Below are 6500 nucleotides of genomic sequence, written 5' to 3' on the forward strand. Positions count from 1 at the left end.
GGGGGCGGTGGCGGGGAGGGGGCGGAAATCCTCAATAAATAAATAAATTAAAAAAAATCTACCAAAATTAAATCAAGATCTAATAGCAACTTAAACAAAGGCATAACCCTCAGTGAAACAGTAGAAATAGTTAAAAGTGTTTCAAAACACAAATATCAGCTCATGCCTAGTTGGAGAGGGTGAAGAAATCTACTAGACTGCCAAGAAAGATTAACATCAATAGTCCTCAAATTATTACACAAAATAAAAACAGAAAAGAAAACGCAAATTTATTTCTTGCGGCCAAAGCTTCCCAATAACTGAACTACCTAAAAACACAACAAAGAATAAAATTACAGATCAATTTTCATATGAACATACAAGCAAAATTTAAAAAAAAACCTTATAAGTTAAGTAAAAAAAAGACAACAAAATACCACCCAACAGGATCAAGTGAGCTTTATCCTAGAAATATATAGGTTGTTCAAAAAATGTAAATCAATAAATATAATATACCACATAATCAAACTGAAAGAGAAAACACGGGATTATGTATTCATTTCATGAAAGTCATTTGACAAAATCCAATATTCCTTCATAATAAAACTCCTAGAGAGAAAATGTATAAAAAGGGACATACTTCAACATAATAAAGGTGAGTTAAAGCAAGCAAAAGATAACACCCACCTAAACAAAATTAAATAGAAAGCACTTCAATAAAATGATGAACAGGACAAGGTTGTTCACCCTATTTATTCAATATAATAAATAAGTCTTAGCTAGAGTACTAAGACAATTGAAGGAGATAATAATAAGAAAAGAAGTCAAAATACCTTGATTAACAAATGATATAATTTTATAAACAAATAACTCTAGGAAATCCTACAGCTAAAATACACTTTCAGAAAAATAATAATAAACATAATAAATATGCAAAAATAAGTACCCTTCCTATATACAAAAGACAAGTGGACTGAGAAAGAAATAAGGAAAACAATACCTGTTACAATAGTCTAAAAACTAGTGTATTTTGGTAACTATAACCAAGCAAATGAAAAACTTGTGTGGTAAAATTCTTTATGACAGTAAAGAAAGAAACTGCAGAAGATTTACAAGGTGAAAAGTTCTCCCACACTCATGGAACTTAAGGATTAATTAAGTATAGGGGCCATTTTACCAAAGACAGATTACTGATTCAAGACTATCCTCATCAAAATTCCAATACAATTCTTCACACAACTTGAAAGAACAATACTTGTGGCCAAAGCTTTCCAATAACTGAACTATATAAAAACACAACAAAGAATAAAATTACAGATCAATTTTCATATGAACATATAAGCAAAATTAAAAAAAAATTGTAAGTTAAGTAAAACAAGACAACAAAATATCATCCAGCAGGATCAAGTGAGCTTTATCCTAGAAATATATGGGTAGTTCAAAAAATATAAATCAATAAATATAATATACCACATAATCAAACTGAAAGAGAAAACACAGGATTATGTATTCATTTCATGAAAGTATTGAAAGTAGGAATGCTCCAGAATTCATGTGTTTATGGATAGGAACTGAAGCTTGAATCTTATGGCTGAGTTAGAGCCCTTATGTCCATTAAAGGCAACTGGAGATGCTGAAGTCTCAATGCTAGTGGAGATCTCAGGATGTTGGAGAAGCTATGACCCATGAGATGCTCACCAGAGATAGTGATAAGCATGGCTCTCAGCTGGACTAAACCTAGTGGACAAGTTGTGTGTTCTGTGAATAAAAAAACTAAAGAGGAAGGGCAGTGCAAACCCTTTGAAATCTAGAATGTCATAACTGAGTCACAGATGCTGGATATTGAACAATGGAATCTGAATTCACACTTTTGTATTTTGAGTAGCTTAAGTGTGGTTGTTTTATGCCCTGCTTCTCTCTTTTTGCAATAAAAAGAATATAGCTATTTGTTCAATTTTTATTTTACAAAAGCATACAATTAAGAGACTTTGACATTTTAAACAGACCTTGGCCCTTTTAATTGTTAAAGATGTTTTTTTTTTATTTAAAAGACTCTGAGCTTTTAAATTTGAACTCTATTTCACCTGACATTAACATAAGATCTTGGAAACAAGGAATGAAAGGTTATGACTTTAGGAAATGTATCTTTGTGTAAACTTGACATGTAATGGAGTATCTAGTTATGATTAATTGTCAACTTGGTACATCCTCGCATAACCTATAGAAAAAGAAAAAAATATCAACTGAGTAACTTTTTTCAATAAGATTGATCCATGAGTCATGTTTTTGAATATTAAGTAATGCAAGAGGGCCCATCCTATTGTAAGCAACATCCCTGGGTATATGGCACTGAGCAGGCCAGTAAGAAAGCCAGCAAGCAGTGCTCTTCCATAGTACTTAGCTCTAGGTTCTTATCCTTCATTCTTTCCCTAATTTACTTTTATAATGGCTTATAACTTGGGAGTGTAAGGCAACTGAAGAAAGAAACTTTTAACTACCCAAGTTGCTTTAGTCAGAGTGCTGTATAACATCAGCATAAAATGCTATAGTGAAGTCTCCTCATTTAATTATGGTTGGTAGCAAAGAGAAATAGTAAAACCATATGTTTTTCTAAACAAAAACATGGCTCCTTGAACAAAAACATCTTTGAGAGGTAGGTTTTTTCAGTTTTTTTTCTAATTTTTAATTTCTGAGATCTAAATAAATAAAAATTATTATATTAAGGGTCATTTTTCCACTTTTAATAAATGCATATTAATACATTTTTGATATTCTTTTCATTTAAATATATTTAGTTTTTAAAGTGAAGACAGTTTGATTTTATTTCTAATTTAATGGAGATATCATTCTTTATAAAACAACATTTGTCTTTGGAAGCAACAATGAAGAAAAAAACAAAACAGACTTCTTGAAAATAAAATAGTGGTAGTTTATAGATGTTTATATTCCTCTGTTGTCTGACATGCAAGGTGCCAGAAAAAGCACCTGAAATATTAAGAAAAAAAGAGAGTTTTAATTTAAAATATTGCACCAAGAGACTGGGAAACTAAGGTTACAGAAAGATTTCCACGAGGTCAAGCAATGAACATTCCAAAAGCACACTCTTCTTTACAGAACCATCTTAAGATAAAAGAAACCATTTTTAAGATATCTAACACCTGAAATATTTATGTATTACTGATGAGCATCTCAGGTTTGTTCCCTTTATTGTTATGGTAGAGATATATGCACAATCATTTTGCCAAGTAAATGAACCCTAGTCACATCACCTCAAACTTCTTCTGATGCCTGACTTTTGAGAAACTATGGTCTCTATTCAAAAAAAAATAATGATGAGGGTGGCTTCTTCCAGAGCAGATCTACCAAGATGCAAAGTATACTTTCTGTAATGTGGGCTGCAAAGAGCTTCAATTTTTCACTATACAGATATGTGCTCAGATGAGGAAGAAAAAAGTTGGAGTGATGCATATAAATTGTTATTTTCATTTTCTTCCTTTAAAATGCACAGTTTTTTTTAAGGCAGCACTGGCTATAGTGTTATAAAGGCTGTAAAAGAAGAGAAATACTTTTGAGGAATAGTGTATTTAATTGGTTCCTGATTTGAAAACATCTGCAAATTATTAGAAACTCCATGAGGTAATGAGGTCGCCCACATACATTTCCCTTTCCTTTTTAAATTCAATTTTTTCTAGCTTAAAATGTTTGATTTTACCTTGCCATTTTCACATACATGAAGCTATATATTATTAAGCTTTATTCTTATCCCCTCCAAAGCCATCAGAAAGCTCTATGATCTCCTCTTGCTTGTTACTTCTTGCTGGCAAGAAGTAACTTCTCTCCTTTTTGCTTGGCACTATATTCAATTACTTTCTGTAATTCCCATCATTTAGACCTTTTCCTTCCCCCAAAATATTGTCATTTTTAAATTTCATGATCTGTATTTATGTGTACATTTAAATCTAGATTCTGTATAACAGAAAATATACAGTACTTGTTTTTCTGTGTCTGGTTTATTTCACTTAATACAATAATCACATTATATATTGTATGTATATGGACATGTGTGTACAATAGATATTTGTTCATCTTTACAGTTGGGTTTTATTCCATTCTTAATATGAACCATATTTTCATTATACATTTATGTTGGAAGATTTTAATCTTACTTTGACACAAACCTAGTTATTTAGGAAGAGAGAATCTCAATTGAGAAACTGCACCCAATGGATTGGAAGAAGACAATCCATTGGGTGCATTTTCTTGATTAATGATTGATATAGGAAGGCCAAACTCATCGTAGGTGGCGGTATCCCTAGACTCAGATTCTTGAGATACATAAGTAACTGAGTTGATCATGAAGAGAAAGCCAGTAAGCAGCACTCCTATATGATCTGTTTCAGTTTGTATCTCCAGGTTTTTGCCCTGCTCTAGAGTTCCTGCTTTGACAGAAGTCAGTGACTAACTATTACCTAGAACTGTAAAATAATTGGGAAAGAAAACCCTTTCCCTGCAAGCAGCTTTTGGTCATGGTCTTACATTACAGAAATTGAAAGCTAACTAAGACAGTAATTAGTATCAGGGCATAAGGTGTTGCTGTGACCTACATAACAATGTGCTTTTGAGAGGCATGTGGTGATTTGAATATTGGGATGAGAAAGTCATTGAATATTCAGAACTCAGCACAGCTTGGTGGTGGTTGGAAGACAAGCATGCTAATAGTACAAACAACGGAAGTCTGGCTTGTGCAGTTTCAGAGAGGAGGTATTTTTTTGGAGTCGGGGAAGTCTGGTAAAGATTCGATGAGAACCATTGATATTTTTAATTAAGAACCATCAAAGTGGAACTGCTAATTTAAGGTTATAATTGGTAGCAGTCAGTCAGCTATAGATACGGAATCATGTGTGATTAGGAAGATATAACATCAATGTGGCAGAATCTATTGTGAATTTTTTTTTCAGAATCATCACATGGAATCTATAATCATAGGGGGTTCAAGGCTCTACGTCATGCTGGAAGCCAAATTTGGAAATGTATAACAGTCTCCCTTCATGTGGTTGTGGTTTGGCAGACGTCATGAGGAGCAGTGGAAGCTTGGATTCATGAGACGCCAAGAGAGGCCACCAGAAAATGTACAGCTTGGTTGAAACTGCTGGTGAATCCCAGGTAATAAAGGATCATGGAGAGAAGTTGAAATTGGCACCATGTGACAGGGTCACAGTTCATGAAAAGCTCATAAGAGATTACACTGGTTTTTTTCTTACTTTCATGGGAATTTAATCTTTCATGTTTAATTGGAAGTCTACAAATTTTAAAAGAATTAATTTAATTAAATTTGAATGTGTAAATGCACACATTCATTATATAAATATAAAGTGCTTTATACTTTCTGTCTCTCAGTACTAACTGCCCGTAGTGCTAAAAATTTCATAGTTGAATTTGCTGTTTGGTAATAGCAAGCAACATTTTCCCCTCTGCCTTATGCATGCTTTGCATGTAGGTGTCTTTGCTCTTACCTGTTGTTTGAAACTTATTTTTATTTTTGTGTATGTGTTCCTAAAGGTTCAAGGTAAGTCCCTATTACTGAATACATCATGTATTTTGAACAGAAGATCCAAAGAATCTGTAATGGATCTGACATGAAAGTTTCTTCCCAGAGGATAGGCTTTTATAGAACCAGAACCTGCCATTCATGATTCCAAGGGAGAGAAACAACCAATAATCCTACTCCACTATGATTCCTATGAAACACAACAGTAACCAGCATGCACAGTATCCCTAAGGGTGTAGTAGTGTCACTCAGATGTTGGCAGTACTTTACAGCTCTGTAATTGGAGATTATTTTTTATTTCTGTTATTTTTTAATATTTAAAATAAGTTATACATTTAAATATATTTTGATTATATTTTATTCTCTCCTAAGTCCTTACAGATCATCTCCTTCTCCCTCTCCACGCAACTTTAAGTTCTTTATACAAAAAAAAAACAAACAAACCAAAAACCCAATTCAACAACAAATGCCCCAAAATCTAAAAAAACAAACATTACCCCAAACAAAACAAAATCCCAACCAAATAAACAAAAACTGCCAAACTGATGCCAACTGAAACATGCAAAATCTAGAAAAAAAACTGTAGAGTCCATCATTTGTTGGTCACTTACTTCTAAACATGAGCTCTGCCCTGGAGTGGCTGATATAGCCAGTATAATTCCATTGGGGTAAATTGATTTTTTCCCTCTCTAAGCAAGTAAATTGAGAGATCCATTGTTATCCATTACCCTTGTGGATGAGTTTACATTCATGCATTTTTTAGTATAACAAAATATGACATATCAAGATAAAGTAAAAATTACTACATCAAAGTTGGACAAGACAGACCAACCTAAGAAAAGAGTTCAAAAAAGGACATAATGATCAGAGACCCAATCTTTGACATGTTCAAGAATTTCACAAAAATAACAAAGTGGAAGCCATAATATAAGCACAGAGTTCCTGGAGCAGACGCTTGAAGGCCCTTTGAATG

This window comes from Microtus ochrogaster, chromosome 10, assembly GCF_000317375.1.
Source record: "Microtus ochrogaster isolate Prairie Vole_2 chromosome 10, MicOch1.0, whole genome shotgun sequence".
Lineage (NCBI taxonomy): Eukaryota > Metazoa > Chordata > Mammalia > Rodentia > Cricetidae > Microtus > Microtus ochrogaster.